We start from the raw sequence: 12,906 nt of genomic DNA, 5'->3' as shown, positions 1-12,906 counted from the left end.
GGGCAAGTGGGGTAGGTGAGAGAGAAATGCTGACCTGTGTTGAGATCACTCTGGACTCCCACAAAGTTGCAAATATAGTACAGAGCATCCCTGAACTCTTCAGCCAGCTTCCCCCATGGAGGTATCACATCTAACTACAGGTCAGTATTACTCCAGGGAACTGCCACTGACATAATACTGTCAACTAAACTACAGATTTCACTCCATTTTCTCCAGTTTTCACAAAAACTTGTCAGTGTGTGGTAGAGGTGGTGGTGGGGCTCATATCTTGCCACTTTAAGATTCAGTGGTTGTGCTCGCTTTGGCAGCACATATACTAAAATTGGAACGATACAGAGAAGATTAGCATGGCCCCTGAGCAAGGATGACATGCAAATTCATGAAGCGTTCCATATTTTCCAAAAAATGGGCCAAAGAACTAAATAGACATTTCTCCAAAGAAGACATACAGATGGCTAACAAACACATGAAAAGATGCTCAACATCACTCATTATCAGAGAAATGCAAATCAAAACCACTATGAGGTACCATTTCACACCAGTCAGAATGGCTGCGATCCAAAAGTCTACAAATAATAAATGTTGGAGAGGGTGTGGAGAAAAGGGAACCCTCTTACACTGTTGGTGGGAATGCAAACTAGTACAGCCACTATGGAGAACAGTGTGGAGATTCCTTAAAAAACTGGAAATAGAACTGCCTTATGATCCAGCAATCCCACTGCTGGGCATACACACTGAGGAAACCAGAAGGGAAAGAGACACGTGTACCCCAATGTTCATCGCAGCACTGTTTATAATAGCCAGGACATGGAAGCAACCTAGATGTCCATCAGCAGATGAATGGATAAGAAAGCTGTGGTACATATATACAATGGAGTATTACTCAGCCATTAAAAAGAATACATTTGAATCAGTTCTAATGAGGTGGATGAAACTGGAGCCTATTACACAGAGTGAAGTAAGTCAGAAGGAAAAGCACCAATACAGTATACTAACACATATATATGGAATTTAGAAAGATGGTAAGAATAACCCTGTGTACGAGACAGCAAAAGAGACAATGATGTATAGAACAGTCTTATGGACTCTGTGGGAGAGGGAGAGGGTGGGAAGATTTGGGAGAATGGCATTGAAACATGTAAAATATCATGTATGAAATGAGTTGCCAGTCCAGGTTCGATGCACGATACTGGATGCTTGGGGCTAGTGCACTGGGACGACCCAGAGGGATGGTATGGGGAGGGAGGAGGGAGGAGGGTTCAGGATGGGGAACACATGTATACCTGTGGCGGATTCATGTTGATATTTGGCAAAACTAATACAATTATGTAATGTTTAAAAATAAAATAAAATTAAAAAAAAAAGATTCAGTGGTTGTTACCACAGTAGAGCTTATCCTATGATGATTCATTAATCTAATCTCCCCTTTACTTAGGTGCAACCTCAAAGTTCATCTGATTCCTGAAAATAATTCTTTGCTAGAAGCCATTGATGAAAATGTTTCCACTGGTCATCTGGAGTCAGAGGTGATTCTGGGTGGTGGGTCTGAGGTCGGAGGCATCTAAACTTTTTTTTTTTTTTGCTTTTAGGTATTTAGACAATACGTTGTTACTTGATTCAGGTTGGAGAAGTCAGGCCTCCTGAGAAGATAAAGCCCAGGACACTTGGCAGTGACAGGCCTGATAATAATGTGAGAAAAGAGGTGACAAAGGATCATAGAAGAGTTTAGCATATGTAGGGTGGGAAAAATAAAAATTTTATTACCAATGCTCCCCCATGAACTGAACAAACATGCTGGTTAATGACCTATTTCATGTTTCATTGATACAGCCTGACAAAATATTTTGAAAGCATGATAAGTGAGGAAAGACTTGTGCTTTCCCAGCATTACCATTTTTCTCTCCAATACTGTAATTTTTGTGGCAATTGTTCAAATAGCCAATCTACTTCGGAAATTACTTTTTTTCCCCTTTTGCCTTAGGGAACTTGTGTTTTATTATTTTGATCAACGATTCAGCCATAGTCTTAGGATCGAGAAACAACCACTTGACAAATATTGTTCTAGAAAATTTAAGTCTGAACAAGCAGAAAAAAAATCAGTTATGAGTCTGAAGACATATTTAAATTTGAATGGCTAAGCAGCTGCATTATTTGAATTCTTTAACCTTTTTTATACTCTTTTAATTGAAATTTTACTTTGAGATAACTAAAGATTCACATTTGGTTTCAACAAATAAAACAGAGAAACCAATCCCGTATACACTTTACCTGACCTTTCCTAGTGTTAACATTTTGCAAAACTACAGTTTAATGGTAGAACCAGGACATTCACAAAGACACAATTCAACAATCATATTTAGATTTCTCCAGTTTCACTTGGACTTGTGTCTGTATATGTGTGTGTTTAGTTCTATACAATTTTACTACCTGTGTAGGCTTGTGTTCCCACCACCACAGTCAAGACACTGAACATTTTATCACCATAGGGATTCCCTGAGTCATCCTTCAATAATGACACTCAACTTCCTCCTACCTCCTTCCCTTCCTCCTGTGGTTTCTAATCCCCCTAGGAATCGCTAATGCATTCTCAGTTTTTAAACTTCTGTTACCCAGAAATGTTATATAAAGGGACTCATCAATGTGATATCTTTTGGGGCTCTGGGATGCTGGCGGATGTCACCTGGACAAAGAGAAGAAAATGCATCACAGGAATAAAACACAAATTCAAATAAGGTATTAGGAAAGAAAAAAAAAAAGTGGTGGCAGGAAAACAACTGATAAAAGGCTGGTTTGGTTATCTGGAAACTGAGGAACCCATGGCCTTCGATTCATCATAGCCATTATTTGGGAAGGAAAATAGGTTCCAGTGAAACAGGAAAAGAAGCGAGTCCCTGTGATGCATTTAAACTGCTCTGGACTTTGGGGGTGTATGTTTGCAGAGAGTTTAGTTAACCAATTCAAGCTTGGATTTCAATTTTCTGTCTCCTAATTTAGGTTTCCAAGATTGTCAAAGAATATCTTATTAGATCAATGTCTAAAAAAATTAAATTTCAGATGTAATATAATCCATACTGTATATTCTATGAAAAGATAAATATATATATACTTATACAAGGCCTATCTAAATGATTTTAATTTTTTCAAGCTACACCAATAGTAGAGGTTACATAAAATATATGAAGGTTAACCTAACATAATTTATTTACAAGTGTCAGTCTGACTCCTAGTCACCAGCTATACCTTTCCATTTGTTCTCAATGTGAAGATTGCCCTCTAGTGTTCTGTTTTTTTAAGAATTAGTAGTCTAGGTCTACTAGTGGAGAAGGAAACGGCAACCCGCTCCAGTGTGCTTGCTGCGTCTATGGGATCGCACAGAGTCGCACACGACTAAAGTGACTTAGCAGCAGCAGCAGCAGTCTAGGTCTGGTCCTGAGTGGGTACTTGGATACGAATTGCTTCAGCAATCAGTTCCACAAATAAGTGTTACACACCTACCTGGTGCTGTGCCCTGATAAGGAAGGTGGGCCTTATTCCAGACCTCCTTCAAACTGTGCCAGATATTTCAAATCATCTTGGTAATTTATGCATTATCAAACTGAAAGTCAATATTACGGAACTAAGTGTACAATAGGGGCTGTTATGTCATTAAGTCAAATTCAAGATGTAAAGGAATATCTGCACGAGTCTGCTTATATATTTAAAAGTTACTTTCTGAGATGTTCACTCTTACAAACCCTTCTATTCAGAGATCAGTTTCCAATAAAAAAAGACTTTCAAAGATATTATTTCTAAAAGATATTAAACGTTTTGTATCACAGATGGCAATATGTCATGATAATGAGGTTTTTAATGTTTTATTAGAGAAAATTTCAAACAGTCATAGAGGAACAAAGAATGGTGTACTAAATCTCCATGGGCCCATGACCCCATTCTAGCCATTACTGCTGTTCTGCTAATCGAACTGCATCTCTACTTCCTTCACCACTTATGCCTCCTTCATTTCAAACACTACTTTAACCAGTTTAATAAATTATCATAGTTTGAATATCAAAATCCACCCTTCAGTGCTTAAAATCTTCTTTAAAATAGTATTCAAGGTACTGAACTCTACTGGCTTGAGGGCAGATAAATGAAGTATCACATTTGAGAGCAGTAAGAATAAGATACTGTAAAGGTGACATAAAAGTTAGCTTTTGTGAATGATTCAGTCAGTTCAGTTCAGTTGCGTCTGACTCTTTGTGACCCCATGGACTGCAGCAGCATGCCAGGCCTCCCTGTCCATCACCAACTCCCAGAGTTTACTAAAACTCATGCCCATTGAGTCAGTGATGCCATCCAACCATCTCATCCTCTGTTGTCCCCTTCACCTCCCGCCTTCAATCTTTCCCAGCATCAGGGTTGTTTCAAATGAGTCAGCTCTCAGCATCAGGTAGCCAAAGTATTGGGAGTTTCACCTTTAGCATTAGAACGCCCAATGAATTTCCAGGACTGATTTCCTTTAGGATGGACTTGTTGGATCTCCTGGCATTCCAAGGGACTCTCAAGAGTCTTCTCCAACACCACAGTTCAAAAGCATCAATTCTTTGGCACTAAGCTTTCTTTTTAGTCCAACTCTCACATGCATACATGGCTACTGGAAAAACCATAGCTTTGACTAGATGGACCTTTGTTGGTAAAGTAATGTCTCTGCTTTTTAATATGCTGTCTAGGTTGGTCATAACTTTTCTTTCAAGGAGCAAGCATCTTTTAATTTCATGGCTGCAGTCACCATCTGCAGTGATTTTGGAGCCCCCCAAAATAAAGTATCACTGTTTCCATTGCTTCCCCATCTATTTGCCATGAAGTGATGGGACCAGACACGATGATCTTAGTTTTCTGAGTATTGAGTTTTAAGCCACCTTTTTCACTCTCCTCTTTCACTTTCATCAAGAGGCTCTTTAGATCTTTGCTTTCTGCCATAAGGGTGGTGTCATCTGCATATCTGAGGTTATTGATATTTCTCCCAGCAATCTTGATTTAAGCTTGTGCTTCATCCAGTCCAGCATTTCTCATTATGTACTCTGCATATAACTTATTAAGCAGGGTGACAATATACAGCCTTGACGTACTCCCTCCCCAATTTGGAACCCAACTGTTGTTCCATTTCCAGTTCTAACTGTTGCTTCTTGACCTGCATACAGATTTCTCAGGAGGCAAGTCAGGTGATCTGGTATTCCCATCTCCTGAAGAATTTTCCACAGTTTGTTGTGATCCACACAGTCAAAGGCTTTGGCATAGTCAATAAAGCAGAAGTAGATGTTTTTCTGGAACTCTCTTGCTTTTTCGATGATCCAACAGATGTTGGCAATTTGGTTTCTGGTTCCTCTGACTTTTCTAAAACCAGCTTGAACATCTGGAAGTTCACGGTTTACGTACTGCTGAAGCCTGGCTTGGAGAATTTTGAGCATTACTTTGCTAGTGTGCAACTGTGCAATAGTTTGAACATTCTTTGGCATTGCCTTTCTTTGGGACCGGATTGAAAACGGACCTTTTCCAGTCCTGTGGACACTGCTGAGTTTTCCAAATTTGCTGGCATGTTGAGTGCAACACTTTCATAGCATTATCTTTTAGGATTTGAAACAGCTCAACTGGAATTCCATCACCTCCACTAGCTTTGTTCATAGTGATGCTTCCCAAGGCCCACTTGGCTTTGCCTTCCAGGATGTCTGGCTCTAGGTGAGTGATCATACCATCATGATTATCTGGGTCATGAAGATCTTTTTTGTATAGTTCTTCTGTGTTTTCTTGCCACCTGTTCTTATAGCTAATAGCTTCTAATAGCTTCTGCTTCTGTTAGATCCATACAATTTCTATCCTTTATTGAGGCCATCTTTGTATGAAATGTTCCCTTGGGAACCTCTAATTTTCTTGAAGAGATCTCTAGTCTTTCGCGTTCTATTGTTTTCCTCTATTTCTTTTCACTGATCACTGAGGAAGGCTTTCTTATCTCTCCTTGCTATTCTTTGGAAATGTGCATTCCAATAGGTATATCTTTCCTTTTCTTCTTTGCCTTTCACTTCTCTTCTTTTCACAGCTATTTGTAAGGCCTCCGCAGACAACCACTTTGCCTTTTTGCATTTCTTTTTCTTGGAGATGGTCTCAATCCCTGCCTCCTATACAATGTCACAAACCTCTGTCCACAGTTCTTCAGGTACTCTGTCTATCAGATCTAATACCTTGAATCTATTTCTCACTTTCACTGTAAAATCATAAGGGATTTGATTTAGGTCATACCTGAACAGTCTATTGGTTTTCCCTACTTTCTTCAATTTAAGTCTGAATTTGGCAATAAGGAATTCATGATCGGAGCCACAGTCAGCTCCTGGTCTTGTTTTTGCTGACTGTATAGAGCTTCTCCATCTTTGGCTGCAAAGAATATAATCAATCTGATTTCGGTATTGCAGATGATTAACTAATGCTGCTGCTGCTGCTAAGTCGCTTCAGTTGTGTCTACTCTTTGCGACCCCATGGACGGCAGCCCACCAGGCTCCTTTGACCCCGGGATTCTCCAGGCAAGAATACTGGAGTGGGTTGCCGTTTCCCTCTCCAATGCATGTATGCATGCTAAGTCGCTTCAGTTGTGTCCGACTTTGTGGGACCCCATGGACAGCAGCCCACCAGGCTCCCCTGTCCATGGAAGTCTCTAGGCAAGAATACTGGAGTGGGTTGCCATTTCCTTCTCCAGATTAACTATTACTAAAGCTAAAAAGTTTTACATAAGAAAAAGAGAGAGAAGCATATGGAAAGATGGAGAGAGGGAGGAAGTAAGAGAAAGAGGAGGGAATGAAGAAGGTTTTAAAAGAATGAAAAGAAGAATAAGTCTTTCTCACAGACACCTTCTCCGAGAACCTTTTCCCTAATGGAAGCAATTAACCAACCTTTCCTCGGCTTGCTTTTCCTTATTCCGTTTTACCTCATTTTAAATAAAATGCTGCAAAGATCTGTTTTCAGTAGTTTATAAGCTTGTTGAGAGCTAGAATTATGTATTTGTGCATTGTCTTCTCTTCCTTGGAAAATTCCACAGTTCTCTAAGCAGTCTCCCTAAATCTTTTCTTGATTTTTAATGATTTTCATACAGTAATCAGGATGATCTTGATAAGATCTGATAGATCCCTTCACTTCTTTATTCAAAACCCTATGAAGGCTTCCTGTGTCACACAGTGAAGCTGAAGTCCTTACTGTGGCCTCAAGCATTCCAGGTGTCCTCTGCCACAGGGCCTTTGCACAGCCTTGCTTTTGCATGTTCCAGCTCCTGCCAGGACTTTTGCTCCCAAAAGTCCACCTGGCCAATTCAGTCATCATTTTCAACTTTTTGCTCAAATAGTCTCTTCTACTCCCCTACCCCACCACTTTTAACCCCTCCCTTACTCCACTCTACTTTTGTCCATAGCAAGTATCACCAGATGGTTCTGTCTGACCTGTTGGAATATAAGCTCCCTGTACAGAACACGTCTTCACAGCCTTGCTTAGAACTTGTCACATAGCAGATCTCCAGAAATATCTGTGGGACGATGCTGGAATGAATCCTGTCTCACGTAGTGTGTTGTAGGCATGTTTAGTAAATGTTTGGGGAATGAGCCAATGTATGAATTTTGACCCAAACTTATTCTGAGTAACCAAACTGCCTGAAAAAGCACGGGAGACATACTCAAAAACTGAGGCCAACTGTAAGTAGATTTTTGAACACACAGCAAGGTAGTGGCTCTATTAAGAGTGGAAACTTTAGCTGTGAACCTAGAATATGTATTCTGAGAAATCGAGTGAAATGTTCTGTCTAGTTCTATTTCAGAACGAACTTCTGATCCTGAAAGTTGCATTCTACAGTTTTCCTGAAACATCTGACTCTGGTATAGATCTTGTTAAAAGAGAGTTAAATAACTCCCATCCACCCCAAATTGGTGTACCCAATAATGTGTGTTTTAAAGCAGGCTTCTCCTTTACTAGATACTTTCTATCTCACTCTTTCTCATGTTAAGTGGGGAGAAAAAAGTTTTCGTCTTGGTCACCATGCAGCAATTTCCTTGGGAACAAAAATAGTAAGTGTAGAAGGGAAAAGCACAAAGCCCCTTCTTAAGTGGGTGGTCAATACCACCTTAATTCTCGGTTGTAATCCTCACAAACCCAAAGCCCTGTGAACTATTAAATTACTCTGGGGATTTCCTCTGGGCTCCCTGCCCCAGCTGGTCTCACGATGTTCTTGGCAACAGGCAGATTGGGTAATGTTCTCTGAACACCTGTCACCTGCTATGTATAATAATCTAAATAGAATGTGAATACAAAAGGCCTATTATCAATTATGCAATGATCAGTTTGGCCCAGGCTGCATGTCTGTGTGGCCTCCTTTAGAGCATGTTGAACGTTCTCTGAGCAGACCCATCACAAACACGGGAGATAAGAAAGGGCATGAAGACCTGGTTGCTAACTCTGTACTTCCAGGTTCAGCTAAATGAGTATGGATACATGGAGGTGATCAGAGGGTGGAGGGAGATGTCTGCATGATGCCAAAAGCAGGGGATCTGGGCAAGGCATGTGTTAGCCAAGTTCTTAAACGTGTTTTTTTTTCCCTCTCTCTCTGGTGAGTACAGGTGACCTCTGAACAATGTGGAGGATAGGGGTTCAGACAGCTCTCACAGTCAAAAATGTCTCTCTAATTTACAGTCCACCCTCAGGATCCACAGTTCTTGGGTATCCACGGTTGTGTGTTTGTGGATTCAACCAAGCTGGAAGCCCATAGTGCTGCATGTATTTATTGAAAAATAATTCATGTAAGGTTATCCACACAGTTTAAACCTATGCTGTTTCAAGGGTCAACTGTACTTCTTTCTCCACTGATAGTACACCGAATGATATTCAAACTATTGGTATTAGAACCTGGCTTCTTACCTTTCCACTATGTTTCCTTAATGTCTGGCATGGGTAAGATAATCAACTATCCCCCAGTTGCACAGGACTGAGGGAACATGGGACTTTTAGTGCTCAAATTGGGAAAGTCCTAGGCAAACTGGTACAAGTTGGTCACCCTGTGTCATAAATGCTCAGTATCTGTTTGAATGGAGTCTATTTTCAACTCATCATTATCACATACACAATTCAGCTAAGGGGCCAACAGGGACTAAAACCAGTAATAAAGATATTCAGAGAGCAAGACCACATAAAGGATAAATACGAAGCCAGTGATACCTCCACTGCATCACTAGATGCACTAAAAGCCAGTGGCAGCAGTCTCCTTAGGAGCAGACAATAATGGAGTGCAATGTCTCCAGAGGATTTTAAAACAAACCTAGACAGCATATTTAAAAGCAGAGACATTACTCTAACAACAAAGGTGTGTGTAGTCAAAGCTATGGCTTTTCCAGTAGTCATGTATGGATGTGAGAGTTGGACTATAAAGAAAGCTGAGCACCGAAGAATTGATGCTTTTGAACTGTGGTGCTGGAGAAGACTCCTGAGAGTCCCTTGGACTGCAAGATCCAACCAGTCCATCCTAAAGGAGATCAGTCCTGAGTGTTCATTGGAAGGACTAATGTTGAAGCTGAAACTCGAATACTTTGGCCACCTGATGCGAAGAGCTGACTCATTTGAAAAGACCCTGATACTGGGAAAGATTGAAGGTGGGAGGAGAAGGGGACGACAGAGGATGAGACGGTTAGATGGCATCACCAACTCGATGGACATGAGTTTGAGCAAGCTCTGGGAGTTGGTGATGGACAGGGAGACCTGGCAAGCTGCAGTTCACAGGGTCGCAAAGAGTCGGACAGGATTGAGCAACTGAACTGAACTAACTGAACTGTAAGGAGATCAAACTAGTTAATCCTAGAGGAAACTAACCCTGAATATTCATTTGAAGGACTGATGCTAAAGCTGAAACTCCAATACTTTGGCCACCTGATGCAAAGAACTGACTCATTAGAAAAGACCCTGATGCTGGGAAAGATTGAAGGCAGGAGGAAAAGCGGACGACAGAGGATGAGATCATGGTCGCATGGTATCACTGACTCGATGGACATGAGTTTGAGCAAGTTCTGGAGTTGGTGATGGACAGGGAAGCCTGGAGTGCTGCAAGTCCATGGGGTCACAGAGTCAGACACGACTGAGCGATTGAACTGAACTGAAAAGTCAATCTGTCTTTAATTATTTAATTATGTGATAATTAAATAAAGTCAATGATAAAATACTCCTCTTGACTGAGAGAGATAACCCCCACTGTACTCTCCCCTTGGAATGCTATTGTATGGAGCGAAGATGTCATCCATTATACGTAAACATCTTTCCCCCCTCCCCCAATTGAGAGCTTCCTGATTATACTAGCCCTTAATGTCATCTAATCTTCTCACCAACTTATAAAGAAGATATTCTCACTTTTCTCATTGTGTGGATGAGGTATTAAGAAGTCTCATGCTTAGCTACCCTGTATAAAATTGATAAACACCAAGGTACTACTATATAGCACAGGCAACAATATTCAATATCTTGCAATAAACTAGAAGGGAAAGAATCTATGAGTATATATGTTAGCTGTACAACAGAAACGAACACAACATTGCAAATTAACTATATCTCGATTTAAAAAAAAGAATAGGCATTATGTGAATTAAGTGAAATAAAATTTCAATGCTCTTAAAAAAAAAAGTCTCTTGCTTAAAGCCATACAGATAGTAAAAGGACAATCTGAATCCTAGGCCTGAGGCCAAAAATAGTGCTCTTACTTCAGATGATGTGTTACCTTTATGTTTGGCTCCTACATGAAGACAAGGCTGAAATTGAGGGAATGAATACATGAATATACCACGGGAAAACTGTGGTGGCTTCACAGAGTCATCAGATGCCAGAGAGCTTCATGTTCAAGCAGGACAGAAGCTCTTCCGTTTTTCCATTAGTTGAGGCTTGCCAGAATCTTAAGAATTTAGAACATGGAAGACTGACCTGGTTCCTGTTCGTGTCACCCTTCTTTTAGGGGGAGATGCTTACACCAGTGGACACAAAGTGTTGGTGGTGAGCTGGACCAGGAAACATTAATGTCTTTGCAAGATTCTTTTTCCTTAGACTAGGTTCTTTCAGTTTATAAGCCATGTGGAATGGAGGACCCAGGAATGAGACAGCTTCTGAAGGTTTGATGTAGGCAATGAGGTCATCATTAATGGGGTTCCTAAGAAGTCCCACTTCCTCAAATCTATTTGACATGTAAGAAGGCTGACGCTCTCTGCTCTTCCCATGGACAGTGTAATTTGGTGATTTTTTCATAATTTTCTAGGGGTGGGCTCTCAACTAGAGGCTGCAGACTGATGTTTCATGGCCCACATCTAGTTGGTAAATATATTTTGTTTGGCTTGGAGTGCTCCAAATTTTTTTAAGTTTGTTGACACATTAAAGAATAGTACAACTTTGCATGCAAACGTGCATTTCTGGCTTCTCCTGAAACATGAGGAAAGCTGGACAAACACCTACCCAGCAGCACTGACTAAGGCTAGTACTGCTGAGACTCCTTGAAAACAAGGCATTCCTATGTCTGTAATTTCCATAAGTCCACACCCTGTCATAGACTCAACTCACTTCACTGATTTGTTACCTGTCTTCTCCCTTTATGCACTTAAGCTTATGATCTTTGCTTTAGATTTGCACCATCCAATACAGTAGCCATTAACCACATGTGGCTCAATTTGCATTTAAATTAAAGTTAAACAAAATTTAAAATTTAGAACCTCACTGCTGTACAGCAGAAATTAACACAACACTGTAAACCAACTATTCTTTAATAAAAATAAAATTTAAAAAATGAAACAAAATTTAGCATCTCAGTTGACCAGCCACACTTTAAGTGTCCCTAAGCCACAGGTAGTTGCTTAGTGGGTACCATACTGGGCAGCACAGGCTAGAATACTTCCATCTTCAAGTGTAATCTGTTGGACAGCATTGCTCTAGACATTAACTGTTTCAGAGTCATGGCTGGCATCACTTATCATTCACTCAATAGATTTTACATCCTGAAAATTCATTTATGGCAAGAACAGAGGATTAGGAGGAGGAGGAAGTAGAGGAACCATTTGAACAGTACTTAATTTCAGCAAAATATGACATAAATTGTCTCATTTCATGCTTTAAATAACCCTATGACATATGGGAGATTATTAACTCTTCCTTATTCTAAAGGTGAAGAAACAGAAGCTTAAAAGTTAATTAAACTGCCAAAAGTCACACCATAATGATATGGCAGAACCAGGATTTAAATCAAAGATGTGTTTGGTCCTACAACTCATGTTTCTTATGATCCTTCAATACTTGCAGAGTCCACAGAGATGGATCCACATCCCCATTATCAGTGATTCTGCTGGGAAGCCAGGGGGAAGGGATGTAGGACCTTGGTCCACTGGATCAGTCTGAGGCTTGCACCAAATTAGTTCAATTAGGTATTCTTGGCCAATCCCAATGGCCATTCAAGTTAAAAACTGGAAAACATCCTTTTAAAGTTGACAATTATTTATCCATAGGAAATTTATCCAAGGAAATTTATTTTGGCATACAGATGAAAATGCCACTTTTCTTTTAAAAGAAGATTCATTATTAAATGTGTTGTTGCATTCTTATTTAGTAGTATTATTTTATTTTATATTATTTATAATCTTATTATTTTCACAAATTAGCACTTACTTAATAACATCATATGCTCAAAACAGAAAAAAAGAAGAAAACACTAATTTTCACCTACTATGTGGCAGTAAAAATTACTGATAACTTGGAGAAATGATGTTTAATTAATTTCATTATGGGTAAGAAGTTTGATATTATTTTTATATCTGTGGGCAAAATAATTATCATGGTCGTGGTGCATAAACATGCTTTTGTTGCCCTTTAGGTATGTGTTACAAATTC

General features: G+C 39.9%; 1 non-coding gene across 1 annotated transcript; it reads left to right on the top strand.

The window, feature by feature from the left end:
• Window positions 1-292: 292 nt before the first annotated feature.
• Window positions 293-399, top strand: LOC112443537 (U6 spliceosomal RNA). Its single transcript, XR_003031949.1, has one exon. It is a non-coding gene; the product is annotated as a U6 spliceosomal RNA (small nuclear RNA).
• The last annotated feature ends 12,507 nt before the right edge of the window (window positions 400-12,906 follow it).

Source organism: Bos taurus, chromosome 22 (assembly GCF_002263795.3).
Source record: "Bos taurus isolate L1 Dominette 01449 registration number 42190680 breed Hereford chromosome 22, ARS-UCD2.0, whole genome shotgun sequence".
NCBI lineage: Eukaryota > Metazoa > Chordata > Mammalia > Artiodactyla > Bovidae > Bos > Bos taurus.
This window is presented reverse-complemented; position numbering and strand designations above follow the sequence as displayed.